Source organism: Oncorhynchus masou, unplaced genomic scaffold (genome assembly GCF_036934945.1).
Source record: "Oncorhynchus masou masou isolate Uvic2021 unplaced genomic scaffold, UVic_Omas_1.1 unplaced_scaffold_1508, whole genome shotgun sequence".
In the NCBI taxonomy this organism is placed as follows: Eukaryota; Metazoa; Chordata; class Actinopteri; order Salmoniformes; family Salmonidae; genus Oncorhynchus; species Oncorhynchus masou.
Window position 1 is genome coordinate 50,969 of NW_027005097.1, and position 22,749 is coordinate 73,717.

At 49.9% G+C, this 22,749-nt stretch overlaps 1 pseudogene; it reads right to left on the bottom strand.

Annotated features, from left to right (window-relative positions):
* Positions 1-22,749, bottom strand: part of LOC135531082 (histone PARylation factor 1-like) — a 43,180-nt pseudogene that overhangs the window by 5,482 nt on the left and 14,949 nt on the right.

A 22,749-nucleotide genomic window follows, 5' to 3' on the forward strand; every position in this document is an offset into this window, starting at 1 on the left:
GTCTTGGGACATAAACAAGGCTGCATGGGATCTCTTCATTCGACGCCGTGCAGCCAATGGCAATGTTGGACCAACAGGAGGGTCTCTCTCCAGGAACAGGGTTGGACCAATAGGAGGGTAGATCTCCAGGAACAGGGTTGGGCCAACCGGATGGTCTCTATCCAGGAACAAGGTTAGGCCAACAGGAAGGAAGCTCTCCAGAAAGGGGATGACCTCCTCATCCAATGGGTTTTGAAGAAGCGAGGAGCCAAGGAAATGCAATTGAGATTCTTCCCATTTATGATATCGACAACCAAATCCTCAGATTCATGACAAGACAAAAGGACTAATGAGATGCTAGTCTATTGAGATGCACCCCTAGGAGACCAAGCTAGTCTATTGAGATGCACCCCTAGGAGACATAGCTAGTCTATTGAGATGCACCCCTAGGAGACCAAGCTAGTCTATTGAGATGCACCCCTAGGAGACCAAGCTATTCTAATGAGATGCACCCCTAGGAGACCAAGCTAGTCTATTGAGATGCACCCCTAGGAGACCAAGCTAGTCTATTGAGATGCACCCCTAGGAGACCAAGCTAGTCTATTGAGATGCACCCCTAGGAGACCAAGCTAGTCTTTTGAGATGCACCCCTAGGAGACCAAGCTAGTCTAATGAGATGCACCCCTAGGAGACCAAGCTAGTCTATTGAGATGCACCCCTAGGAGACAGAACTAGACTATTGAGATGCACCCCTAGGAGACCAAGCTAGTCTATTGAGATGCACCCCTAGGAGGTCAAGCTAGTCTATTGAGATGCACCCCTAGGAGACCAAGCTAGGCTATTGAGACGCACCCCTAGGAGACAGAACTAGACTATTGAGACGCACCCCTAGACCACCAAGCTAGTCTATTGAGATGCACCCCTAGGAGACAGAACTAGGCTATTGAGCTGCACCCCTAGGAGACAGAACTAGACTATTGAGATGCACCCCTAGGAGACCAAGCTAGCCTATTGAGATGCACCCCTAGGAGACCAAGCTAGTCTATTGAGATGCACCCCTAGGAGACCAAGCTAGTCTATTGAGATGCACCCTAGGAGACCAAGCTAGTCTATTGAGATGCACCCCTAGGAGACCAAGCTAGTCTATTGAGATGCACCCCTAGGAGACAGAACTAGACTATTGAGATGCACCCCTAGGAGACCAAGCTAGTCTATTGAGATAAACCCCTAGGAGACCAGGCTAGTCTATTGAGATGCACCCCTAGGAGACAGAACTAGACTATTGAGATGCACCCCTAGGAGACCAAGCTAGTCTATTGAGATGCACCCCTAGGAGACCAAGCTAGTCTATTGAGATGCACCCCTAGGAGACCAAGCTAGTCTATTGAGATGCACCCCTAGGAGACCAAGCTAGTCTATTGAGATGCACCCCTAGGAGACCAAGCTAGTCTATTGAGATGCACCCCTAGGAGACCAAGCTAGTCTATTGAGATGCACCCCTAGGAGACCAAACTAGTCTATTGAGATGCACCCCTAGGAGACCAAGCTAGTCTATTGAGATGCACCCCTAGGAGACATAGCTAGTCTATTGAGATCCACCCCTAGGAGACCAAGCTAGTCTATTGAGATGCACCCCTAGGAGACCAAGCTATTCTAATGAGATGCACCCCTAGGAGACAGAACTAGGCTATTGAGATGCACCCTAGGATACCAAGCTAGTCTATTGAGATGCACCCCTAGGTGACCAAGCTAGTCTATTGAGATGCACCCCTAGGAGACCAAGCTAGTCTTTTGAGATGCACCCCTAGGAGACCAAGCTAGTCTAATGAGATGCACCCCTAGGAGACCAAGCTAGTCTATTGAGATGCACCCCTAGGAGACCAAGCTAGTCTTTTGAGATGCACCCCTAGGAGACCAAGCTAGTCTATTGAGATGCACCCCTAGGAGACCAAGCTATTCTAATGAGATGCACCCCTAGGAGACCAAGCTAGTCTATTGAGATGCACCCCTAGGAGACCAAGCTAGTCTATTGAGATGCACCCCTAGGAGACCAAGCTAGTCTATTGAGATGCACCCCTAGGAGACCAAGCTAGTCTTTTGAGATGCACCCCTAGGAGACCAAGCTAGTCTAATGAGATGCACCCCTAGGAGACCAAGCTAGTCTATTGAGATGCACCCTAGGAGACAGAACTAGACTATTGAGATGCACCCCTAGGAGACCAAGCTAGTCTATTGAGATGCACCCCTAGGAGACAGAACTAGGCTATTGAGACGCACCCCTAGGAGACAGAACTAGACTATTGAGACGCACCCCTAGACCACCAAGCTAGTCTATTGAGATGCACCCCTAGGAGACAGAACTAGGCTATTGAGCTGCACCCCTAGGAGACAGAACTAGCCTATTGAGATGCACACCTAGGAGACCAAGCTAGTCTATTGAGATGCACCCCTAGACCACCAAGCTAGTCTATTGAGATGCACCCCTAGGAGACAGAACTAGGCTATTGAGATGCACCCCTAGGAGACCAAGCTAGTCTTTTGAGATGCACCCCTAGGAGACCAAGCTAGTCTATTGAGATGCACCCCTAGGAGACCAAGCTAGTCTTTTGAGATGCACCCCTAGGAGACCAAGCTAGTCTATTGAGATGCACCCCTAGGAGACCAAGCTATTCTAATGAGATGCACCCCTAGGAGACCAAGCTAGTCTATTGAGATGCACCCCTAGGAGACCAAGCTAGTCTATTGAGATGCACCCCTAGGAGACCAAGCTAGTCTTTTGAGATGCACCCTAGGAGACCAAGCTAGTCTATTGAGATGCACCCCTAGGAGACAGAACTAGACTATTGAGATGCACCCCTAGGAGACCAAGCTAGTCTATTGAGATGCACCCCTAGGAGGTCAAGCTAGTCTATTGAGATGCACCCCTAGGAGACAGAACTAGGCTATTGAGACGCACCCCTAGGAGACAGAACTAGACTATTGAGACGCACCCCTAGACCACCAAGCTAGTCTATTGAGATGCACCCCTAGGAGACCAAGCTAGTCTATTGAGATGCACCCCTAGGAGACAGAACTAGGCTATTGAGCTGCACCCCTAGGAGACAGAACTAGACTATTGAGATGCACCCCTAGGAGACCAAGCTAGCCTATTGAGATGCACCCCTAGGAGACCAAGCTAGTCTATTGAGATGCACCCCTAGGAGACCAAGCTAGTCTATTGAGATGCACCCCTAGGAGACCAAGCTAGTCTATTGAGATGCACCCCTAGGAGACCAAGCTAGTCTATTGAGATGCACCCCTAGGAGACCAAGCTAGTCTTTTGAGATGCACCCCTAGGAGACCAAGCTAGTCTATTGAGATGCACCCCTAGGAGACCAAGCTATTCTAATGAGATGCACCCCTAGGAGACCAAGCTAGTCTTTTGAGATGCACCCCTAGGAGACCAAGCTAGTCTATTGAGATGCACCCCTAGGAGACCAAGCTAGTCTATTGAGATGCACCCCTAGGAGACCAAGCTAGTCTTTTGAGATGCACCCCTAGGAGACCAAGCTAGTCTAATGAGATGCACCCCTAGGAGACCAAGCTAGTCTATTGAGATGCACCCCTAGGAGACAGAACTAGACTATTGAGATGCACCCCTAGGAGACCAAGCTAGTCTATTGAGATGCACCCCTAGGAGACAGAACTAGGCTATTGAGACGCACCCCTAGGAGACAGAACTAGACTATTGAGACGCACCCCTAGACCACCAAGCTAGTCTATTGAGATGCACCCCTAGGAGACAGAACTAGGCTATTGAGCTGCACCCCTAGGAGACAGAACTAGCCTATTGAGATGCACACCTAGGAGACCAAGCTAGTCTATTGAGATGCACCCCTAGACCACCAAGCTAGTCTATTGAGATGCACCCCTAGGAGACAGAACTAGGCTATTGAGATGCACCCCTAGGAGACCAAGCTAGTCTTTTGAGATGCACCCCTAGGAGACCAAGCTAGTCTATTGAGATGCACCCCTAGGAGACCAAGCTAGTCTTTTGAGATGCACCCCTAGGAGACCAAGCTAGTCTATTGAGATGCACCCCTAGGAGACCAAGCTATTCTAATGAGATGCACCCCTAGGAGACCAAGCTAGTCTATTGAGATGCACCCCTAGGAGACCAAGCTAGTCTATTGAGATGCACCCCTAGGAGACCAAGCTAGTCTTTTGAGATGCACCCCTAGGAGACCAAGCTAGTCTATTGAGATGCACCCCTAGGAGACAGAACTAGACTATTGAGATGCACCCCTAGGAGACCAAGCTAGTCTATTGAGATGCACCCCTAGGAGGTCAAGCTAGTCTATTGAGATGCACCCCTAGGAGACAGAACTAGGCTATTGAGACGCACCCCTAGGAGACAGAACTAGACTATTGAGACGCACCCCTAGACCACCAAGCTAGTCTATTGAGATGCACCCCTAGGAGACCAAGCTAGTCTATTGAGATGCACCCCTAGGAGACAGAACTAGGCTATTGAGCTGCACCCCTAGGAGACAGAACTAGACTATTGAGATGCACCCTAGGAGACCAAGCTAGCCTATTGAGATGCACCCCTAGGAGACCAAGCTAGTCTATTGAGATGCACCCCTAGGAGACAGAACTAGGCTATTGAGCTGCACCCCTAGGAGACAGAACTAGACTATTGAGATGCACCCCTAGGAGACCAAGCTAGCCTATTGAGATGCACCCCTAGGAGACCAAGCTAGTCTATTGAGATGCACCCCTGGAGACCAAGCTAGTCTATTGAGATGCACCCCTAGGAGACCAAGCTAGTCTATTGAGATGCACCCCTAGGAGACCAAGCTAGTCTATTGAGATGCACCCCTAGGAGACCAAGCTAGTCTATTGAGATGCACCCCTAGGTGACCAAGCTAGTCTATTGAGATGCACCCCTAGGAGACCAGGCTAGTCTATTGAGATGCACCCCTAGGAGACAGAACTAGACTATTGAGATGCACCCCTAGGAGACCAAGCTAGTCTATTGAGATGCACCCCTAGGAGACCAAGCTAGTCTATTGAGATGCACCCCTAGGAGACCAAGCTAGTCTATTGAGATGCACCCCTAGGAGACCAAGCTAGTCTATTGAGATGCACCCCTAGGAGACCAAGCTAGTCTATTGAGATGCACCCCTAGGAGACCAAACTAGTCTATTGAGATGCACCCCTAGGAGACCAAGCTAGTCTATTGAGATGCACCCCTAGGAGACCAAGCTAGTCTATTGAGATCCACCCCTAGGAGACCAAGCTAGTTCATTGAGATGCACCCCTAGGAGACCAAGCTATTCTAATGAGATGCACCCCTAGGAGACAGAACTAGGCTATTGAGATGCACCCCTAGGAGACCAAGCTAGTCTATTGAGATGCACCCCTAGGAGACCAAGCTAGTCTATTGAGATGCACCCCTAGGAGACCAAGCTAGTCTATTGAGATGCACCCCTAGGAGACCAAGCTAGTCTATTGAGATGCACCCCTAGGAGACCAAGCTAGTCTAATGAGATGCACCCCTAGGAGACCAAGCTAGTCTATTGAGATGCACCCCTAGGAGACCAAGCTAGTCTTTTGAGATGCACCCCTAGGAGACCAAGCTAGTCTATTGAGATGCACCCTTAGGAGACCAAGCTATTCTAATGAGATGCACCCCTAGGAGACCAAGCTAGTCTATTGAGATGCACCCCTAGGAGACCAAGCTAGTCTATTGAGATGCACCCCTAGGAGACCAAGCTAGTCTTTTGAGATGCACCCCTAGGAGACCAAGCTAGTCTAATGAGATGCACCCCTAGGAGACCAAGCTAGTCTATTGAGATGCACCCCTAGGAGACAGAACTAGACTATTGAGATGCACCCCTAGGAGACCAAGCTAGTCTATTGAGATGCACCCCTAGGAGACAGAACTAGGCTATTGAGACGCACCCTAGGAGACAGAACTAGACTATTGAGACGCACCCCTAGACCACCAAGCTAGTCTATTGAGATGCACCCCTAGGAGACAGAACTAGGCTATTGAGCTGCACCCCTAGGAGACAGAACTAGCCTATTGAGATGTACACCTAGGAGACCAAGCTAGTCTATTGAGATGCACCCTAGACCACCAAGCTAGTCTATTGAGATGCACCCCTAGGAGACAGAACTAGGCTATTGAGCTGCACCCCTAGGAGACAGAACTAGACTATTGAGATGCACCCCTAGGAGACCAAGCTAGTCTATTGAGATGCACCTCTAGGAGACCAAGCTAGTCTTTTGAGATGCACCCCTAGGAGACCAAGCTAGTCTATTGAGATGCACCCTAGGAGACCAAGCTAGTCTTTTGAGATGCACCCCTAGGAGACCAAGCTAGTCTATTGAGATGCACCCCTAGGAGACCAAGCTATTCTAATGAGATGCACCCCTAGGAGACCAAGCTAGTCTATTGAGATGCACCCCTAGGAGACCAAGCTAGTCTATTGAGATGCACCCCTAGGAGACCAAGCTAGTCTTTTGAGATGCACCCCTAGGAGACCAAGCTAGTCTAATGAGATGCACCCCTAGGAGACCAAGCTAGTCTATTGAGATGCACCCCTAGGAGACAGAACTAGGCTATTGAGACGCACCCCTAGGAGACAGAACTAGACTATTGAGACGCACCCCTAGACCACCAAGCTAGTCTATTGAGATGCACCCCTAGGAGACCAAGCTAGTCTATTGAGATGCACCCCTAGGAGACAGAACTAGGCTATTGAGCTGCACCCCTAGGAGACAGAACTAGACTATTGAGATGCACCCCTAGGAGACCAAGCTAGCCTATTGAGATGCACCCCTAGGAGACCAAGCTAGTCTATTGAGATGCACCCCTAGGAGACCAAGCTAGTCTATTGAGATGCACCCCTAGGAGACCAAGCTAGTCTATTGAGATGCACCCCTAGGAGACCAAGCTAGTCTATTGAGATGCACCCCTAGGAGACAGAACTAGACTATTGAGATGCACCCCTAGGAGACCAAGCTAGTCTATTGAGATGCACCCCTAGGAGACCAGGCTAGTCTATTGAGATGCACCCCTAGGAGACAGAACTAGACTATTGAGATGCACCCCCTAGGAGACCAAGCTAGTCTATTGAGATGCACCCCTAGGAGACCAAGCTAGTCTATTGAGATGCACCCCTAGGAGACCAAGCTAGTCTATTGAGATGCACCCCTAGGAGACCAAGCTAGTCTATTGAGATGCACCCCTAGGAGACCAAGCTAGTCTATTGAGATGCACCCCTAGAAGACCAAGCTAGTCATTGAGATGCACCCCTAGGAGCCAGAACTAGACTATTGAGATGCACCCCTAGGAGACAGAACTAGACTATTGAGACGCACCCCTAGGAGACCAAGCTAGTCTATTGAGATGCACCCCTAGGAGACAGAACTAGACTATTGAGATGCACCCCTAGGAGACAGAACTAGGCTATTGAGATGCACCCCTAGGAGACCAAGCTAGTCTATTGAGATGCACCCCTAGGAGACCAGGCTAGTCTATTGAGATGCACCCCTAGGAGACAGACCTAGACTATTGAGATGCACCCCTAGGAGACCAAGCTAGTCTATTGAGATGCACCCCTAGGAGACCAAGCTAGTCTATTGAGATGCACCCCTAGGAGACAGAACTAGACTATTGAGATGCACCCCTAGGAGACCAAGCTAGTCTATTGAGATGCACCCCTAGGAGACCAGGCTAGTCTATTGAGATGCACCCCTAGGAGACAGAACTAGACTATTGAGATGCACCCCTAGAGACCAAGCTAGTCTATTGAGATGCACCCCTAGGAGACCAAGCTAGTCTATTGAGATGCACCCCTAGGAGACCAAGCTAGTCTATTGAGATGCACCCCTAGGAGACCAAGCTAGTCTATTGAGATGCACCCCTAGGAGACCAAGCTAGTCTATTGAGATGCACCCCTAGAAGACCAAGCTAGTCTATTGAGATGCACCCCTAGGAGCCAGAACTAGACTATTGAGATGCACCCCTAGGAGACAGAACTAGACTATTGAGATGCACCCCTAGGAGACAGAACTAGACTATTGAGACGCACCCCTAGGAGACCAAGCTAGTCTATTGAGATGCACCCCTAGGAGACAGAACTAGACTATTGAGATGCACCCCTAGGAGACAGAACTAGGCTATTGAGATGCACCCTAGGAGACCAAGCTAGTCTATTGAGATGCACCCCTAGGAGACAGAACTAGACTATTGAGATGCACCCCTAGGAGACCAAGCTAGTCTATTGAGATGCACCCCTAGGAGACCAGGCTAGTCTATTGAGATGCACCCCTAGGAGACAGAACTAGACTATTGAGATGCACCCCTAGGAGACCAAGCTAGTCTATTGAGATGCACCCCTAGGAGACCAAGCTAGTCTATTGAGATGCACCCCTAGGAGACAGAACTAGACTATTGAGATGCACCCCTAGGAGACCAAGCTAGTCTATTGAGATGCACCCTAGGAGACCAGGCTAGTCTATTGAGATGCACCCCTAGGAGACAGAACTAGACTATTGAGATGCACCCCTAGGAGACCAAGCTAGTCTATTGAGATGCACCCCTAGGAGACCAAGCTAGTCTATTGAGATGCACCCCTAGGAGACCAAGCTAGTCTATTGAGATGCACCCCTAGGAGACCAAGCTAGTCTATTGAGATGCACCCCTAGGAGACCAAGCTAGTCTATTGAGATGCACCCCTAGGAGACCAAACTAGTCTATTGAGATGCACCCTAGGAGACCAAGCTAGTCTATTGAGATGCACCCCTAGGAGACATAGCTAGTCTATTGAGATCCACCCCTAGGAGACCAAGCTAGTCTATTGAGATGCACCCCTAGGAGACCAAGCTATTCTAATGAGATGCACCCCTAGGAGACAGAACTAGGCTATTGAGATGCACCCCTAGGAGACCAAGCTAGTCTATTGAGATGCACCCCTAGGTGACCAAGCTAGTCTATTGAGATGCACCCCTAGGAGACCAAGCTAGTCTATTGAGATGCACCCCTAGGAGACCAAGCTAGTCTTTGAGATGCACCCCTAGGAGACCAAGCTAGTCTAATGAGATGCACCCCTAGGAGACCAAGCTAGTCTATTGAGATGCACCCCTAGGAGACCAAGCTAGTCTTTGAGATGCACCCTAGGAGACCAAGCTAGTCTATTGAGATGCACCCCTAGGAGACCAAGCTAGTCTATTGAGATGCACCCCTAGGAGACCAAGCTAGTCTATTGAGATGCACCCCTAGGAGACCAAGCTAGTCTATTGAGATGCACCCCTAGGAGACCAAGCTAGTCTTTGAGATGCACCCCTAGGAGACCAAGCTAGTCTAATGAGATGCACCCCTAGGAGACCAAGCTAGTCTATTGAGATGCACCCCTAGGAGACAGAACTAGACTATTGAGATGCACCCCCTAGGAGACCAAGCTAGTCTATTGAGATGCACCCCTAGGAGACAGAACTAGGCTATTGAGACGCACCCCTAGGAGACAGAACTAGACTATTGAGACGCACCCCTAGACCACCAAGCTAGTCTATTGAGATGCACCCCTAGGAGACAGAACTAGGCTATTGAGCTGCACCCCTAGGAGACAGAACTAGCCTATTGAGATGTACACCTAGGAGACCAAGCTAGTCTATTGAGATGCACCCCTAGACCACCAAGCTAGTCTATTGAGATGCACCCCTAGGAGACAGAACTAGGCTATTGAGCTGCACCCCTAGGAGACAGAACTAGACTATTGAGATGCACCCCTAGGAGACCAAGCTAGTCTATTGAGATGCACCTCTAGGAGACCAAGCTAGTCTTTTGAGATGCACCCCTAGGAGACCAAGCTAGTCTATTGAGATGCACCCCTAGGAGACCAAGCTAGTCTTTTGAGATGCACCCCTAGGAGACCAAGCTAGTCTATTGAGATGCACCCCTAGGAGACCAAGCTATTCTAATGAGATGCACCCCTAGGAGACCAAGCTAGTCTATTGAGATGCACCCCTAGGAGACCAAGCTAGTCTATTGAGATGCACCCCTTTATGCACCCCTAGGAGACCAAGCTAGTCTAATGAGATGCACCCCTAGGAGACCAAGCTAGTCTATTGAGATGCACCCCTAGGAGACAGAACTAGACTATTGAGATGCACCCTAGGAGACCAAGCTAGTCTATTGAGATGCACCCCTAGGAGACCAAGCTAGTCTATTGAGATGCACCCCTAGGAGACAGAACTAGACTATTGAGACGCACCCCTAGACCACCAAGCTAGTCTATTGAGATGCACCCCTAGGAGACCAAGCTAGTCTATTGAGATGCACCCCTAGGAGACAGAACTAGGCTATTGAGCTGCACCCCTAGGAGACAGAACTAGACTATTGAGATGCACCCCTAGGAGACCAAGCTAGCCTATTGAGATGCACCCTAGGAGACCAAGCTAGTCTATTGAGATGCACCCCTAGGAGACCAAGCTAGTCTATTGAGATGCACCCCTAGGAGACCAAGCTAGTCTATTGAGATGCACCCCTAGGAGACCAAGCTAGTCTATTGAGATGCACCCCTAGGAGACAGAACTAGACTATTGAGATGCACCCTAGGAGACAGAACTAGACTATTGAGACGCACCCCTAGACCACCAAGCTAGTCTCATTGAGATGCACCCCTAGGAGACCAAGCTAGTCTATTGAGATGCACCCCTAGGAGACAGAACTAGGCTATTGAGCTGCACCCCTAGGAGACAGAACTAGACTATTGAGATGCACCCCTAGGAGACCAAGCTAGCCTATTGAGATGCACCCCTAGGAGACCAAGCTAGTCTATTGAGATGCACCCCTAGGAGACCAAGCTAGTCTATTGAGATGCACCCCTAGGAGACCAAGCTAGTCTATTGAGATGCACCCTAGGAGACAGAACTAGACTATTGAGATGCACCCCTAGGAGACCAAGCTAGTCTATTGAGATGCACCCCTAGGAGACCAGGCTAGTCATTGAGATGCACCCCTAGGAGACAGAACTAGACTATTGAGATGCACCCCTAGGAGACCAAGCTAGTCTATTGAGATGCACCCCTAGGAGACCAAGCTAGTCTATTGAGATGCACCCCTAGGAGACCAAGCTAGTCTATTGAGATGCACCCCTAGGAGACCAAGCTAGTCTATTGAGATGCACCCCTAGAAGACCAAGTTAGTCTATTGAGATGCACCCCTAGGAGCCAGAACTAGACTATTGAGATGCACCCTAGGAGACCAAGCTAGGCTATTGAGATGCACCCCTGGGAGACAGAACTAGACTATTGAGACGCACCCCTAGGAGACAGAACTAGACTATTGAGATGCACCCCTAGGAGACAGAACTAGACTATTGAGATGCACCCCTAGGAGACAGAACTAGGCTATTGAGATGCACCCCTAGGAGACCAAGCTAGTCTATTGAGATGCACCCCTAGGAGACAGAACTAGACTATTGAGATGCACCCCTAGGAGACCAAGCTAGTCTATTGAGATGCACCCCTAGGAGACCAGGCTAGTCTATTGAGATGCACCCTAGGAGACAGAACTAGACTATTGAGATGCACCCCTAGGAGACCAAGCTAGTCTATTGAGATGCACCCCTAGGAGACCAAGCTAGTCTATTGAGATGCACCCCTAGGAGACAGAACTAGACTATTGAGATGCACCCCTAGGAGACCAAGCTAGTCTATTGAGATGCACCCCTAGGAGACCAGGCTAGTCTATTGAGATGCACCCCTAGGAGACAGAACTAGACTATTGAGATGCACCCCTAGGAGACCAAGCTAGTCTATTGAGATGCACCCCTAGGAGACCAAGCTAGTCTATTGAGATGCACCCCTAGGAGACCAAGCTAGTCTATTGAGATGCACCCCTAGGAGACCAAGCTAGTCTATTGAGATGCACCCCTAGGAGACCAAGCTAGTCTATTGAGATGCACCCCTAGGAGACCAAACTAGTCTATTGAGATGCACCCCTAGGAGACCAAGCTAGTCTATTGAGATGCACCCCTAGGAGACATAGCTAGTCTATTGAGATCCACCCCTAGGAGACCAAGCTAGTCTATTGAGATGCACCCCTAGGAGACCAAGCTATTCTAATGAGATGCACCCCTAGGAGACAGAACTAGGCTATTGAGATGCACCCTAGGAGACCAAGCTAGTCTATTGAGATGCACCCCTAGGTGACCAAGCTAGTCTATTGAGATGCACCCCTAGGAGACCAAGCTAGTCTATTGAGATGCACCCCTAGGAGACCAAGCTAGTCTTTTGAGATGCACCCCTAGGAGACCAAGCTAGTCTAATGAGATGCACCCCTAGGAGACCAAGCTAGTCTATTGAGATGCACCCCTAGGAGACCAAGCTAGTCTTTTGAGATGCACCCCTAGGAGACCAAGCTAGTCTATTGAGATGCACCCCTAGGAGACCAAGCTAGTCTATTGAGATGCACCCTAGGAGACCAAGCTAGTCTATTGAGATGCACCCCTAGGAGACCAAGCTAGTCTATTGAGATGCACCCCTAGGAGACCAAGCTAGTCTTTTGAGATGCACCCCTAGGAGACCAAGCTAGTCTAATGAGATGCACCCCTAGGAGACCAAGCTAGTCTATTGAGATGCACCCCTAGGAGACAGAACTAGACTATTGAGATGCACCCCAGGAGACCAAGCTAGTCTATTGAGATGCACCCCTAGGAGACAGAACTAGGCTATTGAGACGCACCCCTAGGAGACAGAACTAGACTATTGAGACGCACCCCTAGACCACCAAGCTAGTCTATTGAGATGCACCCTAGGAGACAGAACTAGGCTATTGAGCTGCACCCCTAGGAGACAGAACTAGCCTATTGAGATGTACACCTAGGAGACCAAGCTAGTCTATTGAGATGCACCCCTAGACCACCAAGCTAGTCTATTGAGATGCACCCTAGGAGACAGAACTAGGCTATTGAGCTGCACCCTAGGAGACAGAACTAGACTATTGAGATGCACCCCTAGGAGACCAAGCTAGTCTATTGAGATGCACCTCTAGGAGACCAAGCTAGTCTTTTGAGATGCACCCCTAGGAGACCAAGCTAGTCTATTGAGATGCACCCCTAGGAGACCAAGCTAGTCTTTTGAGATGCACCCCTAGGAGACCAAGCTAGTCTATTGAGATGCACCCCTAGGAGACCAAGCTATTCTAATGAGATGCACCCTAGGAGACCAAGCTAGTCTATTGAGATGCACCCCTAGGAGACCAAGCTAGTCTATTGAGATGCACCCCTAGGAGACCAAGCTAGTCTTTTGAGATGCACCCCTAGGAGACCAAGCTAGTCTATTGAGATGCACCCCTAGGAGACAGAACTAGACTATTGAGATGCACCCCTAGGAGACCAAGCTAGTCTATTGAGATGCACCCCTAGGAGACCAAGCTAGTCTATTGAGATGCACCCTAGGAGACAGAACTAGACTATTGAGACGCACCCCTAGACCACCAAGCTAGTCTATTGAGATGCACCCCTAGGAGACCAAGCTAGTCTATTGAGATGCACCCCTAGGAGACAGAACTAGGCTATTGAGCTGCACCCCTAGGAGACAGAACTAGACTATTGAGATGCACCCCTAGGAGACCAAGCTAGCCTATTGAGATGCACCCCTAGGAGACCAAGCTAGTTCATTGAGATGCACCCTAGGAGACCAAGCTAGTCTATTGAGATGCACCCCTAGGAGACCAAGCTAGTCTATTGAGATGCACCCCTAGGAGACCAAGCTAGTCTATTGAGATGCACCCCTAGGAGACAGAACTAGACTATTGAGATGCACCCCTAGGAGACCAAGCTAGTCTATTGAGATGCACCCCTAGGAGACCAGGCTAGTCTATTGAGATGCACCCCTAGGAGACAGAACTAGACTATTGAGATGCACCCCTAGGAGACCAAGCTAGTCTATTGAGATGCACCCCTAGGAGACCAAGCTAGTCTATTGAGATGCACCCCTAGGAGACCAAGCTAGTCTATTGAGATGCACCCCTAGAAGACCAAGTTAGTCTATTGAGATGCACCCCTAGGAGCCAGAACTAGACTATTGAGATGCACCCCTAGGAGACAGAACTAGGCTATTGAGATGCACCCCTAGGAGACCAAGCTAGGCTATTGAGATGCACCCCTGGGAGACAGAACTAGACTATTGAGACGCACCCCTAGGAGACAGAACTAGACTATTGAGATGCACCCCTAGGAGACCAAGCTAGGCTATTGAGATGCACCCCTAGGAGACAGAACTAGACTGTTGAGATGGGCCCCTAGGAGACAGAACTAGACTATTGAGATGCACCCCTAGGAGACAGAACTAGACTGTTGAGATGCACCCCTAGGAGACAGAACTAGACTGTTGAGACGCACCCTTAATAACAGACAGCAGGACGCGGTAACAGACAGACAGACAGCAGGACGCGGTAACAGACAGACAGACAGCAGGACGCGGTAACAGACAGACAGACAGCAGGACGCGGTAACAGACAGACAGACAGCAGGACGCGGTAACAGACAGACAGACAGCAGGACGCGGTAACAGACAGACAGCAGGACGCGGTGACAGACAGACAGCAGGACGTGGTAACAGACAGACAGACAGCAGGACGCGGTAACAGACAGACAGCAGGACCTGGTAACAGACAAACAGCAGGACGCGGTAACAGACAGACAGCAGGACGCGGTAACAGACAGACAGACAGCAGGACGTGGTAAAAAGACAATCTCTTAGAAATATAATCCTTTATTCAACATATGCACACAGAGACGCCGCTGGTACTCAAACGACAGCAGCACAGTACTCATAAAAACACACAGTGGTCAGAGCTGACAACGATCCAGCCCTCTTCTTCTCTCTCTTCCGTGGTCTTCTTCAGGCTGAGGCGAGTTGGTCCAGGTTGTCGTGGGAACGGCTGGAGAGGTGAGCCTCCAGGATCTCCAAACAGGCCCCTCTTCAGCAGGCTGTAGGCCATGGGCAGCAGCTGTCTGATCACCTTATAGAAGTACTGGGGGACGCATAGGAAACTGAGTCAGACAGACACACAATGGAAGACAGGAAACTGAGTCAGAGAGACACACAATGGAAGACAGGAAACTGAGTCAGAGAGACACACAATGGAAGACAGGAAACTGAGTCAGACAGACACACAATGGAAGACAGGAAACTGGGTCAGACAGACACACAATGGAAGACAGGAAACTGAGGGTCAGACAGACACACAATGGAAGACAGGAAACTGAGTCAGACAGACACACAATGGAAGACAGGAAACAGTCAGAGAGACACACAATGGAAGACAGGAAACTGAGGGTCAGACAGACACACAATGGAAGACAGGAAACTGGGTCAGACAGACACAATGGAAGACAGGAAACTGAGTCAGAGAGACACACAATGGAAGACAGGAAACTGAGTCAGACAGACACACAATGGAAGACAGGAAACTGAGTCAGACAGACACACAATGGAAGACAGGAAACTGAGGGTCAGACAGACACACAATGGAAGACAGGAAACTGAGGGTCAGACAGACACACAATGGAAGACAGGAAACTGAGTCAGACAGACACACAATGGAAGACAGGAAACTGAGTCAGACAGACACACAATGGAAGACAGGAAACTGAGGGTCAGACAGACACACAATGGAAGACAGGAAACTGAGTCAGACAGACACACAATGGAAGACAGGAAACTGAGGGTCAGACAGACACACAATGGAAGACAGGAAACTGAGTCAGACAGACACACAATGGAAGACAGGAAACTGAGTCAGACAGACACACAATGGAAGACAGGAAACTGAGTCAGACAGACACACAATGGAAGACAGGAAACTGAGGGTCAGACAGACACAATGGAAGACAGGAAACTGAGTCAGACAGACACACAATGGAAGACAGGAAACTGAGTCAGACAGACACACAATGGAAGACAGGAAACTGAGTCAGACAGACACACAATGGAAGACAGGAAACTGAGGGTCAGACAGACACACAATGGAAGACAGGAAACTGAGGGTCAGACAGACACACAATGGAAGACAGGAAACTGAGGGTCAGACAGACACACAATGGAAGACAGGAAACTGAGTCAGACAGACACACAATGGAAGACAGGAAACTGAGAGTCAGACAGACACACAATGGAAGACAGGAAACTGAGGGTCAGACAGACACACAATGGAAGACAGGAAACTGAGAGTCAGACACAATGGAAGACAGGAAACTGAGGGTCAGACAGACACACAATGGAAGACAGGAAACTGAGGATCAGACAGACACACAATGGAAGACAGGAAACAGAGAGTCAGACAGACACACAATGGAAGACAGGAAACAGAGAGTCAGACAGACACACAATGGAAGACAGGAAACAGAGAGTCAGACAGACACACAATGGAAGATGTCTGTTAATGTCTGTTGGTAGTTCTACACTGAGATCTACACCATAGTGTTAATGTCTGTTGGTGTGAGAGCGTACCAGCTCCGTGTGTTGAGGTGTGTGTGTGTGTGTGTGTGTGTGTGTGAGGTGTGTGTGTGTGTGTGTTGAGGGGTGTGTGTGTGTGTGTGTGTGTGTTGAGGTGTGTGTGTGTGTGTGTGTGTGTGTGTGTGTGTGTGTGTGTGTGTGTGTGTGTGTGTACCTGTGATCCGTAACAGAAGAGGTCTATGCCCAGCTCCAGCCCCATGTGTTGAGGTGTGTGTGTGTGTGTACCTGTGATCCGTAACAGAAGAGGTCTATGCCCAGCTCCAGCCCCATGCCGTAGTCACACTCGTCGTTAGCGAACTGGACGAAGGTGATCATCTCCTGCAGCGGGCCAAAAGCCTTCATCCTGTCTTCGTCACCCCTGGCCTCCGCTATAGCCTTACACAGCCTCTTCATACTCGCACACACACACACACACACACACACACACACACACACACACACACACACACAACACACACCCCAGATGTTGTAAATCGGGGGGAGAGGAGAGGTTGGGGGGACATTACATATTGTGAATAACATCTATTTGGAAAGTGTTTCTGAAACCTGTTCTGGAGTATTATAGTGGTTCTAGTGTATTCTAAAGTGTTCTGGAGTATTCTAGTGGTTCTAGAGTATTCTAGTGGTTCTAGAGTATTCTACAGTGTTCTGGAGTATTCTAGTGGTTCTAGAGTATTCTAAAGTGTTCTGGAGTATTCTAGTGGCTATCGAGTATTCTACAGTGTTCTGGAGTATTCTAGTGGTTCTAGAGTATTCTACAGTGTTCTGGAGTATTCTAGTGGTTCTAGAGTATTCTACAGTGTTCTGGAGTATTCTAGTGGTTCTAGAGTGTTCTACAGTGTTCTGGAGTATTCTAGTGGTTCTAGAGTATTCTACAGTGGTATGGATCATTCTAGTGGTTCTAGAGTAATCTACAGTGGTCTGGAGTATTCTAGTGGTTCTAGAGTATGCTACAGTGTTCTGCAGTATTCTAGTGGTTCTAGAGTATTCTACAGTGTTCTGGAGTATTCTAGTGGTTCTAGAGAATTCTACAGTGGTCTGGAGTATTCTAGTGGATCTAAAGTATTCTAGTGGTATGGAGTATTTTAGTGGTTCTAGAGTATTCTACAGTGGTATGGAGTGGTCTGGAGTATTCTAGTGGTTCTAGAGTATTCTACAGTGGTATGGAGTATCTGAGTGGTTCTAGAGTGTTCTACAGTGGTATGGAGTGTTCTGGAGTATCTGAGTGGTTCTACAGTGGTATGGAGTGTTCTGGAGTATCTGAGTGGTTCTACAGTGTTCTACAGTGGTATGGAGTGTTCTGGAGTATCTGAGTGGTTCTAGAGTGTTCAACAGTGGTATGGAGTGTTCTGGAGTATCTGAGTGGTTCTACAGTGGTATGGAGTGTTCTGGAGTATCTGAGTGGTTCTACAGTGTTCTACAGTGGTATGGAGTGTTCTGGAGTATCTGAGTGGTTCTACAGTGTTCTACAGTGGTATGGAGTGTTCTGGAGTATCTGAGTGGTTCTACAGTGTTCTACAGTGGTATGGAGTGTTCTGGAGTATCTGAGTGGTTCTAGAGTGTTCAACAGTGGTATGGAGTGTTCTGGAGTATCTGAGTGGTTCTACAGTGGTATGGAGTGTTCTGGAGTATCTGAGTGGTTCGACAGTGTTCTACAGTGGTATGGAGTGTTCTGGAGTATTCGAGTGGTTCTACAGTGGTATGGAGTGTTCTGGAGTATCTGAGTGGTTCTACAGTGGTATGGAGTGTTCTGGAGTATCTAAGTGGTTCTACAGTGGTATGGAGTGTTCTGGAATATCTGAGGGGTTCTAGTGTTCTACAGTGGTATGGAGTGTTCTGGAGTATTCGAGTGGTTCTACAGTGGTATGGAGTGTTCTGGAGTATCTGAGTGGTTCTAGAGTGTTCTACAGTGGTATGGAGTGTTCTGGAGTATCTGAGTGGTTCTAGAGTGTTCAACAGTGGTATGGAGTGTTCTGGAGTAACTGAGTGGTTCTACAGTGGTATGGAGTGTTCTAGAGTATTCGAGTGGTTCTCCAGTGGTATGGACTGTTCTGGAGTATTCGAGTGGTTCTACAGTGGTATGGAGTGTTCTGGAGTATTCGAGTGGTTCGACAGTGTTCTGGAGTATTCGAGTGGTTCGACAGTGGTATGGAGTGTTCTGGAGTATTCGAGTGGTTCTACAGTGGTATGGAGTGTTCTGGAGTATCTGAGTGGTTCTACAGTGTTCTACAGTGGTATGGAGTGTTCTGGAGTATCTGAGTGGTTCTACAGTGTTCTACTTGTAGTGTAGGCCCTTTGCATTGGGTTTATATTATAAACCAATTATCTTCTGGCCCACTGAGATACCAAAGGCATTGGCCCGAGACCAAACCTCGTTGCCAATGTTCTAGAGTGTTCTGGAGTCTTACCGTCTGTCTCCGGCAGCTCCCGGTAACCAACATCATTCTGATCAACAGGAACCACCAGGCCGGCTCCATGGAACGTCTTGGTGACAACCTGGACATGGACAGAGGGTGGTTAAACTGTCACCTTCTAGTACCGTCTCAGTACGGGGTGTTACCTTCTGGTACCGTCTCAGTACGGGGCGTTACCTTCTAGTACCGTCTCAGTACGGGGCGTCACCTTCTAGTACCGTCTCAGTACGGGCGTTACCTTCTAGTACCGTCTCAGTACGGGGTGTTACCTTCTAGTACCGTCTCAGTACGGGGTGTTACCTTCTAGTACCGTCTCATACGGGGTGTCACCTTCTAGTACCGTCTCAGTACGGGGTGTTACCTTCTAGTACCGTCTCATACGGGGTGTCACCTTCTGGTACCGTCTCAGTACGGGGTGTTACCTTCTAGTACCGTCTCAGTACGGGGTGTTACCTTCTAGTACCGTCTCAATACGGGGTGTTACCTTCTAGTACCGTCTCAGTACGGGGTGTCACCTTCTAGTACCGTCTCAGTACGGGCGTTACCTTCTAGTACCGTCTCAGTACGGGGTGTTACCTTTCTAGTACCGTCTCAGTACGGGGTGTTACCTTCTAGTACCGTCTCATACGGGGTGTTACCTTCTAGTACCGTCTCAGTACGGGGTGTTACCTTCTAGTACCGTCTCAGTACGGGGTGTTACCTTCTAGTACGTCTCAATACGGGGCGTTACCTTCTAGTACCGTCTCAGTACGGGGTGTTACCTTCTGGTACCGTCTCAGTACGGGCGTTACCTTCTAGTACCGTCTCAGTACGGGTGTCACCTTCTAGTACCGTCTCAGTACGGGGTGTTACCTTCTGGTACCGTCTCAGTACGGGGTGTTACCTTCTAGTACCGTCTCAGTACGGGGTGTTACCTTCTAGTATCATCTCAGTACGGGCGTTGCCTTCTAGTACCGTCTCCAGTACGGGGCGTTACCTTCTAGTACCGTCTCAGTACGGGCGTTACCTTCTAGTATCGTCTCAGTACGGGCGTTACCTTCTAGTACCGTCTCAGTACGGGGTGTTACCTTCTAGTACCGTCTCAGTACGGGCGTTACCTTCTAGTACCGTCTCAGTACGGGCGTTACCTTCTAGTACCGTCTCAGTACGGGTGTTACCTTCTAGTACCGTCTCAGTACGGGGTGTTACCTTCTGGTACCGTCTCAGTACGGGGTGTTACCTTCTAGTACCGTCTCAGTACGGGGTGTTACCTTCTGGTACCGTCTCAGTACGGGGTGTTACCTTCTAGTACCGTCTCAGTACGGGCGTTACCTTCTGGTACCGTCTCAGTACGGGCGTTACCTTCTAGTACCGTCTCAGTACGGGCGTTACCTTCTAGTACCGTCTCAGTACGGGGCGTTACCTTCTAGTACCGTCTCAGTACGGGCGTTACCTTCTAGTACCGTCTCAGTACGGGGTGTTACCTTCTAGTACAGTCCCAGTACGGGGTGTTACCTTCTAGTACCGTCTCAGTACGGGTGTTACCTTCTAGTACCGTCTCAGTACGGGCGTTACCTTCTAGTACCGTCTCAGTACGGGCGTTACCTTCTAGTACCGTCTCAGTACGGGCGTTACCTTCTAGTACCGTCTCAGTACGGGCGTTACCTTCTAGTACCGTCTCAGTACGGGCGTTACCTTCCAGTACCGTCTCATACGGGGCGTTCCCTTCCAGTACCGTCTCAGTACGGGGTGTTACCTTCGGGTACCGTCTCAGTACGGGGTGTTACCTTCTAGTACCGTCTCAGTACGGGTGTTACCTTCTGGTACCGTCTCAGTACGGGCGTTACCTTCTAGTACCGTCTCAGTACGGGGTGTTACCTTCTAGTACCGTCTCAGTACGGGGGTGTTACCTTCTAGTACCGTCTCAGTACGGGGTGTTACCTTCTAGTACCGTCTCAGTACGGGCGTTACCTTCTAGTACCGTCTCAGTACGGGGCGTTACCTTCTAGTACCGTCTCAGTACGGGGCGTTACCTTCTGGTACCGTCTCAGTACGGGGCGTTACCTTCTGGTACCGTCTCAGTACGGGGCGTTACCTTCTAGTACCGTCTCAGTACGGGGCGTTACCTTCTAGTACCGTCTCAGTACGGGGTGTTAGCGTCTCCCAGTACGGGGCGTTACCTTCTGGTACCGTCTCCAGTACGGGGTGTTACCTTCTAGTACCGTCTCAGTACGGGGTGTTACCTTCTAGTACCGTCTCAGTACGGGGTGTTACCTTCTAGTACCGTCTCAGTACGGGGTGTTACCTTCTAGTACCGTCTCAGTACGGGGCGTTACCTTCTAGTACCGTCTCAGTACGGGGCGTTACCTTCTAGTACCGTCTCAGTACGGGGTGTTACCGTCTGGTACCGTCTCAGTACGGGGTGTTACCTTCTAGTACCGTCTCAGTACGGGGTGTCACCTTCTAGTACCGTCTCAGTACGGGCGTTACCTTCTAGTACCGTCTCAATACGGGGTGTTACCTTCTAGTACCGTCTCAGTACGGGGTGTTACCTTCTAGTACCGTCTCAGTACGGGGTGTTACCTTCTTGTCTCTCTGCTTCATGCCTTTTGTCTTCTGCTCCAGGGAAAAGCCCAGAGACTCCGCCCTCTCTCTTAACTCCTCCTCCAGGTTATCCAGAGCCTTGCCCCCTTCCTTACGCCATCCCCTCTCCTTCCTCTTCCTCACCAGAAACAGACTGAAGGAGAGAGAAGAGGAGGAGAGATAGAGAAGGAGGGAGAGTTTGGGCAGAGATTGGAGAGAGACGGGACAGTGAGGGAGGAGAGAGAGGGGGTCAGAGAGACGGGGCGGTGAGGGAGGAGAGAGACGGGGCGGTGAGGGAGGAGAGCGAGGGGGACGGTGAGAGAGGAGAGCGAGGGGGACGGTGAGGGAGGAGAGAGCGATGGGGTGGATGAGGGAGGAGAGAGCGAGGGGGACAGTGAGGGAGGAGAGAGCGAGGGGGTGGGTGAGGGAGGAGAGAGTGAGGGGGTGGGTGAGGGAGGAGAGAGCGAGGGGTGGGTGAGGGAGGAGAGAGCGAGGGGGTGGGTGAGGGAGGAGAGAGCGAGGGGGTGGGGTGAGGGAGGAGAGAGCGAGGGGGTGGGTGAGGGAGGAGAGAGCGAGGGGGTGGGTGAGGGAGGGGAGATGGAGGGGGACAGTGAGGGAGGAGCGCGAGGGAGGTGACAGGAGGGAGGAGAGAGCGGGGGACGGTGAGGGAGGAGAGAGGTGACGTGAGGAGGAGAGAGGTGACGTGGAGGGAGGAGAGAGGTGACGTGAGGGAGGAGAGAGGTGACGTGAGGGAGGAGAGAGCGGGATGGCGAGAAAAAGAGAATACGTTTTGATAATGAGTCATCTCTGTCACATCCCATGACAACACCATCTCTGTCACATCCCATGACCACACCATCTCTGTCACATCCCATGACCACACCAACCAGTGGATTCTCTTGTTGTTGTGTTACTTAAAATGGTCCGTGTGTTCCTCGTGTGTTAGTTAGTGGAGGACACTCACTGGACAGCAGCAAACATGTTGTCCCCCATCTGCGTGATGGTACAGCCCTTCTTGGCTTCATTCTCCCCTAGGAACACAGGCAGGGAGTCCGGACTATCTCTGAAAAACAGAGGTGGAGATTAATATGATGTTGTGAAGGGATGCTGTTCCTCTCTCTCTAAAGGGATGCTGTTCCTCTCTCTAAAGGGATGCTGTTCCTCTCTCTAAAGGGATGCTGTTCCTCTCTCTAAAGGGATGCTGTTCCTCTCTCTAAAGGGATGCTGTTCCTCCCTCTAAAGGGATGCTGTTCCTCTCTCTCTAAAGGGATGCTGG